Source organism: Vicugna pacos, unplaced genomic scaffold (assembly GCF_048564905.1).
Source record: "Vicugna pacos unplaced genomic scaffold, VicPac4 scaffold_20, whole genome shotgun sequence".
Classification (NCBI taxonomy): Eukaryota; Metazoa; Chordata; class Mammalia; order Artiodactyla; family Camelidae; genus Vicugna; species Vicugna pacos.
The window spans coordinates 94,414,519-94,432,218 of record NW_027328741.1 but is presented as its reverse complement, the minus strand read 5'-3'; positions in this window follow the sequence as shown (position 1 = coordinate 94,432,218).

The window sequence follows — 17,700 nt, the reverse complement described above, 5'->3', positions numbered from 1 at the left end:
CATGCAACTTTGTTAAATGTCTTTATTAGTTTTAGTTGTTCTGGTGTGGAGAATCTTTAGGGTTCTCTATATAGATTATTATGTCATCTAAAATAATAACAGATTTACTTCATTCAATCCAACATGAATAAATTTTTTTCTATTCCAATTGCTGTGGCTAGGATATCCCATACTGTGTTTAATAGAATTGGTGAGAGTGGGTATCCTTGTCGTATTCCTTAATTTGGCTTTCAGTTATTCACTTTAGTATATTATATTGTCTGTGGGTTTGTGAGTAATGACTTTAGATATGTTGAGATATATTTCCTTAATCCTACTTTGGTAAGAGGTTTCTATTGTTGTTGTTGCTGTTGTTATTATTGTTGTTGTTGTTGTTGTTGTTGCTGTTCTAATGAATAAATGTTGAATTTTGTGAAATGCTTTGATGGATTTATTGGGATAACCATGTCATTTTTTCTTTTACTTTTGTTAATGTGTGCTTCAAACTTATTGATTTGTGTATGTTGAACCTCTCTTGTGACCCTGCAATGAATCCAAGTTTATTATGGTGTATGACTAATTTTTGGTATTGCTGGATTTAGTTTCCTAATAATATTTTGTAGAATATTTGCATCTAAATCAATCAAATATGTTGGCTTGAAGATGTCTTTGCCCGTACTTTGTTTTTGGCTTTGCTATCAGGGTGATGAAATCTTCATAGAATTAATTTGGAAGTTTCCCACACCTTCACAATTTTTGAATAGTCTGAAGAGTATAAGTTATGCTTTGTTTTTTTGTACAGTTCTCCACGGGAGTTGTTTATATCTACACTTCTAATCAACAATTTTTTTAAATGCAGATTCTATCTTTCTTCTAGTAAACAGTTTGCTCAAATTGTTTCTCCTTATCTCTGTCTCTTTCTAGACATTTGTCTATTTCTTCTAATTTGTCCATTTTTTTGGCATATATGTGTTGACAAAATGAACACTTTTTTGTATAACTTAAGTAACAATTGTTATTTCTCTTCTATTATTTCTGACTTTATTTCTTTGGAGCATGTCTCTTTCCTTCATGATGGACCTGGTTAGAGGTTTTCTGATTTTGCTTATCTTAAAAAGAAAACATAAAACAAAATCTTTTGTTTTACTACACTTTTGAATAGTTATTTTTCCTCTATAATTTAAATTTGCACCTGTAATATTTAGGATCATGTTTTTTTCTTTTTTTTACTTTTTTTATTGGTTTACATTCATTTTACAAAGTTGTCTCCAATTCCAGCGTAGAGCACAATTTTTCAGTTACAATGAACATACATACATTTTTTGTCCCATTTCTTTTTCTGTGAGCTGCCGTAAGATCTTTTATACATTTCCCTGTCCTACACAGTACAATCAAGTTTATCTATTCTACAATTTTGACCTCCCAGTCTATCTCTCCCCGCCCTCCACCCCCTTGGCAAACAAAATATTGTATTCTATGTCTGTGAGTCTATTTCTGTTTTGAATTAGGGCTTTTTGTTTTGTTTTGTTTAGTTTTTACATTCCACTGATGAGCCATCTCACATGAAATTTTTTTTTCTCTTTCTGGCTTATTTCACTTAGACTGATATTCTCCAGGACCATCCATGTTGCTGAAAATGCCGTTATGTTGTCATTTTATATGGCTGACTAGTATTCTATTGTATAAATATTCCACATCTAATTTTTCCAGTCAACTGTTGATGGACATGTAGTCTCTTTCCATGTCTTGGCTATTGTAAATAGTGCTGGCTATGAACATTGTGGTTCAAGTGTTATCCTGAAATAGGGTTCCTTCTGGATTTGTGCCCAGGAGTGGGATTCCTAGGTCAAATGTTACGTCTATTCCTAGGCTTTTGAAGAATCTCCATTCTGTTTTCCACAGTGGCTCCACCTAACCGCATTGCCACCAGCAGTGAAGGACGGTACCCTTTTCTCCACAGCCTCTTCAGCATTTGCCATTTGTGGATTTTTGGATCATGGCCATTCTGACTAGTGTGAGGTGATACCTCACTGTAGTTTTGATTTGCATTTATCTGATAATCAGCGATACTGAGCATTTTGTGATGTGTCTTTTGATCATTTGCATGTCTTCCTTGGAGAATCGCTTGTTTAGGTTTTCTGCCCATTATTGGATTGCATTGTTTATTTTTTCTATTCAGTTAGATGAGCTGCATATGTACTCTGAAGATCAAGCCTTTGTCGGTTTCATATGCAAATTATTTTCCCATTCCGTAGGTTGTCTTTTTGTTTCACTTCCGGTTTCCGTACTGTGTAGAAGATTGTAAGTTTCATTTTTTTCTCATTTGTTTATTCTTGCTTTTATTTCTTCTACAAGAAGAATTTTGAGACGTAAGTCAGATAAAGTTTTGCATATATTTTCCTCAAGGAGGTTTATTTTATCTTGGATTATGTTTAAGTCTTTGATCCATTCTGAATTTATTTTTCTGTATGGTGTTCTAGCTTCATTGGGAGTGCTCTAGCTTCATTGATTTACATGCTGCTTTCCAGTTTACCCAACACCATTTGCTGAAGTGTCTATCTCAATTCCTTTGTATTTTCTTGCCAGCTTTGTCGAAGAGTAATTGACCAAAGTTTGTGAGTTCATTTATGGGCTCTCTATTCTGTTCCATTGGCCTATATGTATGTTTTCCTACAGATACAGTGCTGTCATGTTGACTGTACATCTACAGTATTATCTGAATCATTAGCGTAAAGATATGTCACTGATTTTTGATACTTAATCATGTAACCTGCTAACTTGCTGAATTCTTCAATCAGCTTTAGTAGTTTTTTCTGGATCTTGCAGGGTTTTCTATATATAGTAACATATTATCTGCATATCGTGAGACTTTTACCTCTTCCTTTCCAATTTGCATCCCTTTTAATTCTCTCTCTTCTTTGATTGCTGTGGCTAGGACTTCCAAGATTATATTGAGTTGGAGTGGTGATAGTGTGCATCCTTGTATTGTCCCAGATTTTAGTTGGAATATTTCGACTTTCTCACCATTGAGTACTATGTTGGCTGTAGGTTTGTTTCTATAGCTTTCATGATGCTTAAATATGTTCCCTCTATGCCAACTTTGGTGAGATTTTTTATCATACATGGGTGTTTAATTTTATCAAATGCTTTTCCTGAATCTATTGAGATGATCATGTGGTTTTGGTCCTTTCTCTTGTTGATGTGCTGCATTACACTGATTGATTTGCATATGTTGAACCACCTCTGTGTCCCTGGCAAGATCCCCAATTGGTCATGATGTATAATCTTTTATCTGTGTTGTTGGATTCTAATTTCTACTATTTTGGTGAGGATTTTGGCATCTGTGTTCATAAGTTATATTGGCCTATAATCCTCTTTTTTGTTAGTGTCTTTGCCTGGTTGTGGTATCAGGGTGATTGTGGATTCACACAATGACTTTGGGAGTATTCCTTCATTTTCAATCTTCTGGAAGAGTTTGAGAAGAACTGGTATGAGTCTTCTTTGTATGTTTTGTAGAAATCATCAGTGAAACCGCCCGGTCCTGGAATGCTATTTTTAGGGAGGTTTTATATTGCTATTTTGATTTCATTTCTAGTGCTCTGCTTGTTCAAGGGGTCAGTTTCTTCTTGATTCAGTCTTGGTGGGCAGTATGTTTCTAGAAACTTGTCCATCTCATCTAGGTTATACAGTTTGTTTCAATATACTTTTAATAATATTTTCAAATGATATTCTGTATTTATTTTTTAGTTGTTGTTATTTCTCCATTCTCCTTTCTTATTTTGCTAATTTGTGCTCTCACTCTTTTCTTTTATTTGAGTTTGGACAGTGGTTTGTTGATTTTACTTACTTTTTCAAAAAACCAGCTTTTGGGTTTGTTGCATTTTTCCCTATGGTGTTTTTAATCTCTATTTTATTTATTTCCTCCCCAATATTTATGATTTCTTACTCCTGCTGCCTTTAATGTTTTTTGTACTTCTTTTTCAAGTGCATTCTGCTAGTGGGTTAAATTGTTTATTTGTAATTGTTCTTCTTTTTTGAGGAAGGCCTGTATCACTATAAACTCCCCTCTCAGCACTGCTTTTGCTGTGTCCCATAAATTTTGTATGGTTTTGTATTCATTTTCTTTAGTCTGAAGGTAATTTTTCATTTCAGCATTGATTTCTTCATTGAACCATTGGTTTTTTTAATAAAATATTGTTTAATCTCCATGTTTTCCTTTTGCTATCATTTGTTTCTCTGTTGTTGATTTCTACCTTCATGGCATTGTGTTCAGTAAAGATGCTTGAGGTAATTACTATCTTCTTAAAATCGCTGAGGTTTCTTTTGTGCCCATGTGCATCATGAATCCTGGAAAATATTCCACGTGCACTTCAAAAGAATGTATATCCTATTATGGGGGGTGCAAAGCTCTGAAAATATGCACCATGTGTATTATTTCAATTGTATTATTTAATTTCTCTGTTGCCTAATTTATTTTCTGTCTCAATGATCTTTTCAGTGATGTTAATGCAGTGTTGAAATCTCCAAATATAAATCCCCCTTAATATAAGTTAGTAATTATTTTATGTACTTGGTGTTCCTGTATTTGGTGCATATGAATTAACGAGTGTACTATCCTCATATTGTATCACTCCGTCAATCATTATATAATGTCCTTCTTTATCTTACTTTATGGCCTTTGTATTAAAGAGTATTTTGTCTGAAATCAGTAATGCAACACCTGTTTTTTGGCTTTTCCAATTGTATGGAATACCCTTTTCCATCCTTTCAGTCACAATCTATATATGTCCTTCTCTTTGAATTGGGTCTCTTGTATGCAGCATATTGAAGGTTCTTGCTTTATTATCCAGCATGTCACTCTATGAATTTCAACTGGAGCATTTAATCCATTAACATTTACATTAATTGATGATAGGTTTGAGTTTATTGCCATTTTTACCATATTTTCCATTTGATTTATTATTTCCTCTTTGTTCCTTTCATCTTCCTTTTATGGTTTGGTAATTTTCCTTTGTATTTTCATGAATTTTATTTAGTTTTATTGACTCCCTGATAAGTTTATTTATTCTTGTTACCCTTTTTTATAAGTCTTTTTGACAATTACTATAACTGATTTTATTAAAATGATATTAACATGATCTCAAACCCATCCTACTGAGAACAAAAAATTTTAAAATGAAAGAACAAAAAAAAATTCTCTATTTTTCTGCCTCCCTTTCCCACTCTCAATGATTTCTATGTCTTGTTTTAAAATTTTCTGTTTATTTTATTTATAATTCATGAGTTATCACGTTTCCAGCTGTGAGTTTCACATTTCTGTAGTATCCTGCTTCTTTTCTTTTTAGAGAAGACCTTTCAATATTTCTTTCATCAGGGGTCTAGTGTTGCTAAACTCTTGTAGCTTTTTCTTGTCTGTGAAATTCTTTATGTCTCCTTCTACCATAAAAGACAGCCTTGCTGATCAAAGTATCCAACGGTATATCATTTTTTCCTTTCAGGACTTTGAATATGTCTTACCACTCTCTTCTGACCTGTAGTACTTGTGTAGTGAAATCAGCTGCGAGCTTTCTGTGCATTCCCCTGTAACTCACTCTTTGCTCTTCTCTTATTGCCTTTAGGATCATTTCTTTATCCCTGAATCTGGCAATCTTAATTATATGTCTTTTTGTGGGTGTATTTGGGTTCTTCTTGTTTGGGACACTCTGAGCTTCCTGTACTTGGATATCTGATTCCTTCTTTAAGTTTGGGAAGTTCTCAGTCATGATTTTTTCAAACACCTTTTCAATCCCCTTTGATCTTTCCTCCCCTTCAAGGACTTCTATCACGCCAATATTGGCATGCTTTCTATTATCCCATAGGTCCCTTATGCTTTTTTCATTTGTTTCTCATTGTTTCTCTTGTAGCTCTTCTGATTGGGTGCTTTCTATTGTACTGTCTTCTAAGTCACTAATTCGTTCCTCTGTTTTATCTAGTCAGCTTTGCGACTCCTTTTGATCATTCCTCATCTCAGTTAACGAGTTTACCTATTCTACTCAGCTCTTCTGTAAAGCTTCCATTTCATTTATGACATACTTTATATCTGTAAACACTATCTTTTTTATTTCCTTCAGTAGTTTGATCACTCCTTTTTTGAAATCTTGATGTAGTAGGATATCATTGTCTATTTCACTGATCATTCTTTCAGGGGATTTCTCTTGTGCTTTTAATTGGGAATGGTTTCTCTGCTCTTTCATCTTGCTCCTACCTCTCTGGCACTGTCATTTTTCATGTATCAGTTATCTTCTGTGATCCTAAAGGAGTTTATCTAACTAATGCTTATGTAGCAGTACAACTTAGAAAAGAGAGAAAGAGATAAAGAATTTTAAAGAAGGGTGAAATAAAGGTTTGAAGATATTCTATAATGAATAATAGAAAAGCAAGTTGAAGCAGAGTTTTGAAAAATAATAATAAAAATATTTTTAAAAATTTCAAAGGTATTAAAATGGGGGTATATATAATTGAAGAAGTAGAAATTAGGAGGGTAATAGAAAATGGAACCGGAAAAACTGATTAAAACAAGAGTGTGTTCAGTGTCCTCCTGGAGAATGTGTACATTTAATGTGAAATCTTTAGCTTCCTGTTTCCAGAGGCCGTCAATTGGAGACCCCATCTGTGCTGCTCCCAGGGCATGTCAGTAAGCAGATCACTCCTACACCCGACACTGGGTCTGATGAAGCTCTCTTTACTCTGAGCTGGCTTGTCACTGCCCTGCCCAATGCTGCAGTCAGATGTTGCAGACTGACCAGGCAGGATTGGGCATCACACCCTCTCTCTACACAATGGTCAGTGGCGGCATTCCAGCCAAAAATGTGGGGGTCACCCACCCCCTTATTGTGCTGATCACTCTGCTGCTCTGTGCCACTGTACACTCTGCCTTGGTTATGCACACTGGAAGTGGGCTCAGGGAAGTCTGAGGAACTGCCCTGTCACAGATCTGAGCCAAAATCCAGCTCCTTGTTTTTCTTAGCGGACAAGTTCCCTGAGGGACCATTACATTAGGACCCTATGTGCCTCATGGTTTAGACAAGACTCTGTCTGGCCCTTGAGGCTGCTAAGTCCTTAGGTGTAGATGCAGTTTTTGCCTATACTGCCACATGGGTGCAAAACACCAGAGGATATGGTGGCTGTGTCTGAACCCCAGCTCTCTTCACCTAGAAAATTTGTGGATTTTCAGAGATGGGGAATGCACCCTTCCAGCCACAGGGCTCATCTGCCCTGTTGTTTTATGGAGGGCCCAGGTGTTCTGCCCTGTGCTCCCACAGCCATAGCACAAAGCCCACTCCATTCCTCCAGGCTGCCACATTGCAGCCATCCCCATCTAACACCCAGTTTGGGCAGCATGACCATGCCCCCAGCTTCCAGGCTGCATCATTTGCTAGGACTCACAGGGATCCTCTGTGCCTGTTTAACTTAGTTCTGTCAGTCAACTTATACTTTGTACAGGTCCAAGCCTTGGAGGCTCCCCGTCCATCCTGCCGAAATCTCAGTTGGATTGGGGAGACACAGTAAATGAGCTGCTCCCTCTTTGCTGCTCCCTCCCCATGGTACCTGTCCCACTCTGTTTTGCCTTTTCTTCTTTCTTTCATCCTTTTCTCCTACCAGATTTTTCACATCTTTATCTATTGAAGAGGACAATGTCCTGTTATAGTTATGCAGGTTCTCTGGTTAGCTGAGTGGGTCTGTGGATGTGAGTCTTGGTGCATTTGTGGGAAAGGGTGAGCTACGAGCATTCTTCTGCTCCAGCATCTTTGCCTCCCACCGAAAAATTCTCACTTTATTGTGGAAGATAAACATAGACTTGAAATAAATGGAAAAGTTATTCCATGGAAATGACAAGAAAGTGTAGATTGCAATGCTCTACTCATACAAAATAAGTTTTAAAATAAGGGCCAAAATGAGAGAAATTTGAGATTATATAAAGAAAAAAACATCAATAAAAAATTGGGAATTACACTCATTAAATTTTGTATGGCTTAACACCATAGATCCTAAGTATAAAAAGAAATTTCAGTAGACAAGATAGAATTAATTCCTTATAAAACAATAATAGTAGATGAGTTTAACACCTCACTATTGTGATGATCAAATGATCCAGAAAGTATATCTGTAAGGAAATAGAGGTCTTAATACCATATTAGATCATTTGAATCTAACTGAGCTATTGGACACTTCATCAGAAAAGCAGAACACATGAACTTTTCAAGTGTGCACAGAATGTTATCTAAGGAATTAACCATATATTATGTCATGAAATAAGCCTCAGGAACTTTAAGCAAATATAGATTATAGCAAGTATTTTTCCACACACAAAACTATGAAACTATGCATGAACTCTAGAAAGAAGAATGGGAAAAGCACAAACATGAGGTAAAACCACATCTTTTAAAAAATACAATAAAACAAGGTCAATGATGAAATCGAAGAGGTAATAAAATACCTGGAGACAAATGACACTGAAAACACAGCTTCATAAATGTATGGGATGCATCAAAGAGTAATCTACGAGGTAAGTTGTGAACAAATCAGGCCTTCTACAAGGAACAAGGGAAACCTCATACAAAGGACCAAAATAACACAAAATAAGAACAAACAAAACCCAAAGGCAGTAGAATGAGAAATCTTTAATGATAAGGTTGAAAATAATAAACAATTTGAAAAATAAATTACAAATCATAAAATCAACAGCTTTAATTTTTCATAAAATATTAACAAATAAGAAAGCATTTAGCCAAGCTTACGAAGAAAAACAGAGACTGAATCCAAAAAAAATAAGAAATGAAACAGTATATATAATATCTGATATTACAGAAATACAAAAAAAGTTTATGAAAGCACTATGAGCTGTTACGTGACAACCAACTGGACGACCTAAAAGAAATGGACAAATTTCTAAAACTGTACAGCCTGACAAGACTGCATAAAGAGAAAACTGAGAACTTGAATAGAGCAATGAGAATAAGTTAAATAAAATGTAAAATTTTAACAACACCCCTTGAACAAAATGCCTGGATTCCTTCACTAAAATCCCATTCCCCCCAAGTATTTTAAAAAATGAAGGAGGAAAGACAATTACCAAAGTTATTCCATGAGGCCACCATTACCCTTATAAAAAAACCAGTCAAAGACACTACCAAAAAAAGAAATGAAAATGAAAATCCAATATCATTGATGAATATAGATTCAAAAATACTCGAAAAACTTCCACAAATTAATCCAGCAATACATAGAAAGGATTATATACTATGATCATTTGGATTCCTTCCAGAGTCACAAGGATGTTTCAACATACACAAGTCAAGCAGCATGACACATATCTAATAAAGGAAGGACAAATTTCACAAACCATGTCAGTACACAAAGGAAAAGCTTTTGACAAAATTCAGCATACATTCATCATCAGAACTCTCATGAAAGTGAGTACAATGGGAAAATTTCTCTCCATACTAAAGGCCATTTATAACAATTTATAATACTCAGGGGAAAGGCTGAAAGCCTTCTGGGTAAATTCGGGGACAAGACAAGGATTCCAACTCTCACTAATTCTGTAATATAGTAATAGAAGAAAGGAAAAGGAAAAGAAAAATAAGTAAAAGAAAGACTAAATGGAAAGAAAGAGGCAAAATTGTCACCAGTATTGAAGATATAAATATCTACAGAGAGAGTCCTAAGAGCTCCACACTGACTATCATGAACAATAAATAACTTCATCAAGGAAGCAAGGTACAAGATTAATGTAAAGACGCCTCTTGCATTTGTCAACATTAATAATGAGATATCATGAAATGGACGTTGAAAGCAATAATATTTAACACCCCATTCCCCCGAATATCTTGGAATAAATGTAACCACATATGTGAAATATCTACACAGTGAAAATTATACAACATTGACAAAGAAATAAAAATGATTCAAAGAAATTGAAAGATGTCTTGTGGTCTTGGATTGAAAGAGTTCATATTGTTAACAAGGCTGTACTACACATAGAAACCTAAAGATTTAGTGCAATTCCTGTTATGAAGCTGTAGTATTTTCCACAGAAAGAAAATAAATAACTCTAAGTTTTACATGAAACCATTAAAAATTGCTTAAATGACCTTGAGAAATAACAACAAATCTTGAGGTATAACCCTCCTGGATAGCTTACTATACTACAAACGTACAGTAATAAAAACAGTATGGCATTGGCACAGAGATATAATCAATAAAAAAGAGATAGAGAGCCTAGAAATAATTCCACACACCTATGAGCAATGAATCTATGATAAAAGAGGCAAGAGTTCACAATGGAGAAAAGACAGTCTCGTCAATGGATGGTGTTGGGAAATCAGGACATCTACATGTAAAACAGTGAAATGAGAGCGTTCCCTGACATCATATACAAAAATAAACTCCAAGTGTATTAAAGACCTAAATGTAAGACCTGATACTATAAAACTGCTAGAAGGGAATATAGGTGATACACTATTGGATACACATCATAGGAATATTTTCTTATATCAGACTCCTAAGGCAAAAGAAATAAAAGCAAAAGTAAGCAAGTGGGACCTAAACAAACTTGAAAATTTCTGCACAGATAAGGACACTATCAATGAAATTAAAACACTGCCTATGTAATTGGAGAACATATTTGCAAACAATGCAAGTGACCAGGGGTTAATAGATGTAGGTTTATAGATGTAACATGGATTTAGGTTACACAACTCAAGGTGAAAAACCAAAACCCAATCAAAAGCAACAGCAGAGTACCTGAGTTAATATTTTTCCAAAGAAACATTCAGATGAGTAACAGGCAAGTGATAAAATTTCACAATATTTCTAATTATTAGGTAATTGCAAATCAAAAACACAATGAGGTATCAGTTCACAGTGGCCAAACGTCTATTATCAAAATCTCTACAAATAGTAAGTGTTGGAGACGATGTGGAGGTAAGAAATCTTTTGTATACTCCTGGTAGAAATGTAAATTGGTACAACTTCTAAGGAATACAGTATTCAGATTTGTTTAAAAACTAAAAAGTTAAATACCATATGACCCAGTAATAACTCTCCTAAGAAAAATCTGGGGAAAACACCCTAAATTGAGAAGAACCAATATTCACAACAGCACTGTTTATATTATGCAAGACAGGGAAGCAATCCAAGAGTCCACAGCAGACTATGGACTTAAGAAGAAATGATGTTTCTATAAATAAGCAATGGAGTAATACTCAGCCATGAAAAAGTATAACACATTGCTATATCAGCATCGTGAAAGATCCTAGTAAATTTTGTGTTTAGTGAAGTAACTTAGACAAAGACATAAGTATATAATTTAATTTATATGTGGAATCTAAAGAATAACAAATATCTGTGTATATCTTTGTATAGCTATCTATTGATAGATGACAGATAAACAGATAGAAGGATAAATACATACATACATGATAGATAGATATATATAGATAGATAGTTAGATAGATAGATAGATCGATAATTAGATAGAGACATGATGGAGATGTAAAGAGATTAGATAGACAAGACTTAAGCATACTCAAAAATATGGGAAAAAATTTATGTTTACCAAAGTGGAAGGGAAAGAGAATTAAATGGTAGGACATTGACAGATACAAAGAAGTATACATGCAGTAGAAAAGCAACAAAGATAATCTGTATAGATAAGGGAATTAAACACAATAGCTTAAAATAATTGTATGTTACAATTATTGTAATAATTCATAATGCAATATAATCTACATAGTGGTTGGAATCACAATGCTGTACATCTGAATCTACACAATATTTTACATATACTCTACTTCAATTAAAAATAAAACATATCATGTATAATTTAGTCCTTTTTCCACTGATAGCATCTTCCTTTAATATTGTTTCATTTTACTCTTCACTTTTTATGATTACTGTTTCAAATTATTTCTTTTACTCTTGTGAACATGATACCTTATTGCCCCTGATTTACTCTTTTTCTCTCTTAATACATATAATATACCAGCATTTAACAACATAACCAAAGAAACAAATGCAACATTCTCGTGGTCTCTCCTTAGCATTTTGGTCAATGCTTTGCATATTTTTGCCATTTTATATTTCTTAGAAGACTTCTTTTCTACACCTCTTATAAAGTGTCTGGGTTTTGTATTTTCATCTCATTCATGTTTGTTTATTAAAGTCTTTACTTTCAGTTTTTATCTAAGTGATAACTGTGTAAGTAATATTGGGTGAGTGATTTCTTATTTCAGTAGTTTGAAAATACAATTTTATTTACCCTTGGTGTATGTTTTTTGCTCAGAAATCTGCTGATAGACTAATGGGTGTTCCTATGTTGATTATCATATCTTTTTTGGCTGTCTTTAAAAGTTTACTCTGTCATTGTCTTCTCAATTTGCATATGACGTATCTTCAAGGAGGTCAATTTATCTTAAAGTTATTGGTGTTTTGTTGGCTCACGGACTTGTATATCAGTTCTTTACACAGGTTCGGGAAGTTATCAACTATTACTTCTTTAAATAAACCATCAGCTGCCTTCTAACTTTCTGTTCCTTACAGGATTCCACTCTAATGTGCACTTCCTGAGGAAGTCTGATGGCTACTGTAGAATTTCCTCACTTTTTAATATCTTGAATCTCTGCCTTCTCCTATCATTTCTAGTTTTGTATTGGTGAGTTTGCAAATCTCTCTACCACAAAGACACTCTACTTCCAATGCTTTCTGTTGCATTCTTCATATCATTTACTAAGTTCTCCTGGTCCTCCTATAATGTTTGGATACTTTATAGTTTCAGTCTCTTTGGTAATGTATTCCTTATCATAGTTTCATTTCTTCCTGTGCTCACTAAACTGTTTTCTTAGTTTTGTTATTTTTATTGAGTTTCTGTATGACACTTATTTGGATCCTCTATTAGTTATATGGCAATATACCATGACTTTAAATTTGTTTGCTGCAGGGTTGACATTGTCTGTGTGCAGGTGCGTGTGCATGTGTGTCTGTGTCTATTTTTGTGTCGGTGTCTGTGTGTGTCTATCTGTGTGTTAGCATGCCATATATTGTTACTGTGATTGGTCATGATCTTGATAAATTATTGCTCTGATGGCACTTAATAACACATTGGGGGTTGGAGTCCTTGCTTTTGTCTTCTGGTAGCTTGCAATATTACACAATTTTTGGTTTACTTACCTGAGCGACCTCTGATTATATTTCAAAATGGCCCTTTACAGTCGCTACGGTCTGGACAAAAGATGTTCTTTCATTGTCACTTGTTGGAATTCTCTGGTAGTTAATGTCACTGTTGTCACTGGGACGGCGCACCCTTCCCTTTATCTGATATCCCTTGAGAATCAGTGTACACATTGAGGAAAGGTGTAAAGACAGGTGGGTATTTGGAATCAGACAATTGCCTTTCCCATGTCCAGTGTTGCAAGGTAAATTGTCTCCACCACTGTGAATGGGGAGTAGGGACAGATTCATGAATGTCTAAGTGTCTGAAGAATGGAAACTCTGTCTCCATTGTGGCTCCCTCCTAGTTAACTGTGATCATGAGTACTGGTGCAGTTGGAGGCCGAAGCTGTGTGAACCAGTGAGACCCTGTTTCTACTGGGTTCTCTGAACTTGTGGACTCAGATATCCTATTCAGGTGGCCTTGGTTGCAGACACCAACTCGGCTCTTCCCTCATTTCAGCCCCCTTTGTGTGTTTTAGTCCACTGAACTTCACCTGTTCACATTTGTTCTGGAGTATTGTTTTGTGTTGTAGTTATTTTTGGTCAGATGTGAACGTTTTACTGACTGTAGATGTAAGGTGAGAGACAAAAATAGTTTAAAATTGTGTCACTTTTAAAGTATATACTTTTTCAATTAAAAGCTTAAATTCTAATTAGAACATTATAAGAACACTAAAGAAAGTGAGCAAATCACCTCCCTTAATATCATAGTACTACAAAATATTTTGATTTTCCTGGGTTCTTTTCTTCAATGTTTTTCCCACCTACATGCACATTTTACTAAAATATATCCCTATAAACTCTCTAAAATCAATTAAAGTATTAAAATAATTCTCTGTGCTGTAAATATAGCCCTTTTGATTCTCTAATTTATTACTTGTAGCTTGCAGATTTCTATCTTATCCATCCTTCTTCCCTTTCCCCACAGGACACCACGACTTGTAACACCACATATATATGTGATTCTTTTTCTGTTTTTTTATGATTATTTCTCTTATATCTTTATTTTCCTCATTTAAGTGACAATGTAGAGTGTTTTTCTCCGTATGACTTATTTTCCTATGTGCAACACTCTCTGGGTCAAGACACATTGTTCCAAATGGCAGAATTTTACTTTTTATTATACAATGATGAAGTATTTATTATGTTATCTATATCTCACATCTATTTCAGCCAATCATCTGTTGATGGGCAGTTGAGTTGTGTTTCTACCCTTAGCTACTATAAATGATGATGTTAAGAACATTAGGGGTAATATATCTTTTAAGTTAATCTTTTCTTTTTTTTAGATTTATACTGAAAACTTGAATTGTTGCAACATATAATGCTTCTATTTCTAGTTTTCTGAGCACTGTCTACTGTTTTATAATAGTGGATGCATCAATTTATGTTTCCACCATCAGTGTACCTGGTTTCCCTCTTATCGACATTCTTATTAATGTTTGTTATTTGTAGGCTTTTTGTTAATAGCCATTTTGTTTGCTCTAAAATTATATTTCATTCTGGTTTTGATTTATGTTTTCCTAAAAAATAGCAACGTTATGTTTCTTTTTATAAGGATGAAAATCATCCACATGTCTGTTTTTGCAAAGTTTCCATGAAGATTCTTCAACTGTACTTAATTTGAGGTCTTTATTTTTCAAATATTGACTCTAATATGCTATATATATATTATGGATAATAACATCTTGTTGGTCTCATTGTCTGAAATTTTTCCTTCTATTCTGTCTGTTATCATATGTCTTGTTAAAGGTTTCCTATGCTCTGCAAAAGTTTTTGCACTTCACACTTATACAAGAAATAGGATCCCTATATCACAGAGTACATCTATTTTTTCCTTAGTAAACTAAAAACTGTAATTGTTAGTTTTCCTTTTTTTTTAATTTGGAGACAGAACAAAAATAAAGATTGCTATGATTTATCTCAAAGTCAGTTCTGCTCCTGTTCTTTGTCAGAAATTGTATAGTTTAACACTTTACATTTAGGAAATTAATGCATTTTTATCTCATTTTTTATACTATGGAAGGAAGTGCTTTTTTATCTTCCTTTTACATGTACTGTCCTGTTTTCTCAGAACTACTTGTTGAAGAGACTGCCTTTTTTCCAATTGTATACTCTTGCCTCCTCCTTGGTAGACTAATTGACCATATGTGTGTGGGTTTATTTTCGGACTCTTTATTTTGTTCCATTGATCTATGTGTTTCTATAAGTGCCATATATTGATGTATTGATTACTGTAGCTTTGTAGTATGTTCTAAACTCAGGGAAGGTAATACCAATAGCTTTGCTCATTTTTAAAAATAGTTTTAGAAAATTTGAGTCTTTCAGATGTATGTATAAATTTTATTTTTTTTCCTTGTTTTGTGAAGAAACTTATGGATTCTGTGAAAATAGAAATTTACTAAAGGAAAAAACCTGAGAAAAATACTAAAGTATGGAGGATAAACCAAACATTATTAACAACAAATGGATTGCTGTATAAATCAAAGAAAAAATATATAAAGAAAAATGACAACAAAAACAAAATCCATGGGGTAAAACAAAAGTGATATTAATAGGGATTCTTATACAAATTAATCCCACTTATACCAATAAGAAATATCTTTCTCTTATAACATATACTTACCACCAAATATGTAGCAAAATAATAAAAGAAACTTGTTAGTAGAAGGAAAGACAGCTGAAAGGACAGAACATAATTAAATAAAGTAAGGATTAAAAATATAAACATTTAATCAATCTAAATAATGACTTTTGAAAGATAAATAATATTGGTAAACTTTAACCAGACACATGAGCAAAAAAGAGAGCTAAAGATTAATAAGCTCAAAAATTAATGAGATGTTACTGCTTATATCAAAAAATACAAAGCATCATAAGATGATACAACAAATTATATGCCAATAAAATGGAAACCCTAGAACAAATGGACAACTTCTTAGAAAGACTTAATCTCCAGAATGGAATGATAAATAAAATATGAACAGATTATCACTAATGAAATTGAATAAGTATTTTAAAAAATTACCCAGGAAACAAAATTTCAGGCCTAGACAGCTTCACAGGTGATTTCTGCCAAACATTTAGTGAAGAGCTATCACCTATACTTCTCAGCGTATTCCAAAAATTTCGAGAGGAAAGGAGGCTTTCTACCCCACATTTGTGTATCACACTTCTAGTAGAACTGGAACAAATACCTCAAAAAATTACAGGTTAAATACTACTGATAAGCATAGATGCAAAAATCACCACTAAATTGTTAGCAAATCCAACAATACATTAAGAGGATTAAGCATTATGATAAAGTCCATAGTATTTCAGTGATTAAAAAGTGATTCATTACCCACAAATTAATCAGTATGATACACCACACAAACAACCTGAATTATAAAAATTATATGGTCACCTCAATAGAGTCATAAAATATTTTGACAAATTCAGTATCTATTTATGAATATATTTCTCCTGAAATTGGGCATGGGGAAACATATGTCAACACAGTTAAGGTCATATATGACAAGAACCCCACTAACATGACACTCACTGATTAAAATCTGAAAGCATCTCCAATAAGAGCAGGAAGAAGACAAGAATGCTGACTCTTACCACTTTTATTCAGCATTGTAAGGAAATTCTAGCCATAGCTATACAAAATAAAAGATAATAAAATATATCTAATTAAGAGAAGGAGTAAAAGTATCTGTTTCCAGATGACATAATTTAAACAGAAATCCTAAAGAAGTCGACCAAAAACTACTAGGGCTTATCAATGCATTTGGTAAAATTTCCGAATGTAAAAATAACATACAGAAATCTTGCATTTCTACACACTAACAACAAGCTAAAAGATAGAGAAATTGATGGAACTGTCACATTTATAGTTGCATTAGAAAAAATAAATCAAGAAATGTATCCAACCAAGGAGGTAAAATACCTGTACTCAAAAAACTGTAAAATATGTATAACAGAAATTGAAGATAATGCAAACATATGAAAGTCTATAATTTGTTCGTAGATGAGGAAATAATATTGTTTAAATGACAGTATTAGCCAACAAAATACACAAATTAAATTCAGAGCCTATCAATTTACCAAGGGCATTTTCTGACACTTACAAAAATTAATTCTAAAACTTACATGTAAACACAAAAGAGATGAAATCACAAAGAAAAAAAAGAAAGGAAAGAAAACAAACTAAAAACAGAAACAAATTTAACAAAGAAAAAAGAGGATGTATCACTGTCCCTGATTTTAAACTATAATACAAAGCTACAGTATTAAAAAGGATATGTTTGTGGCACAGAGCAAACAGAATAATGGAACACAACAGAATGCCTGAAAATGAATTCAGACACTTATGGTCATTTAGCCCATTACAAAAAAATGAATATACAGTGGGGGAAAGGTAACCACCAGGCACATGAAACTGATTAATATCATAAACCATCAGAAAATTTTAAGTCCAAAGCA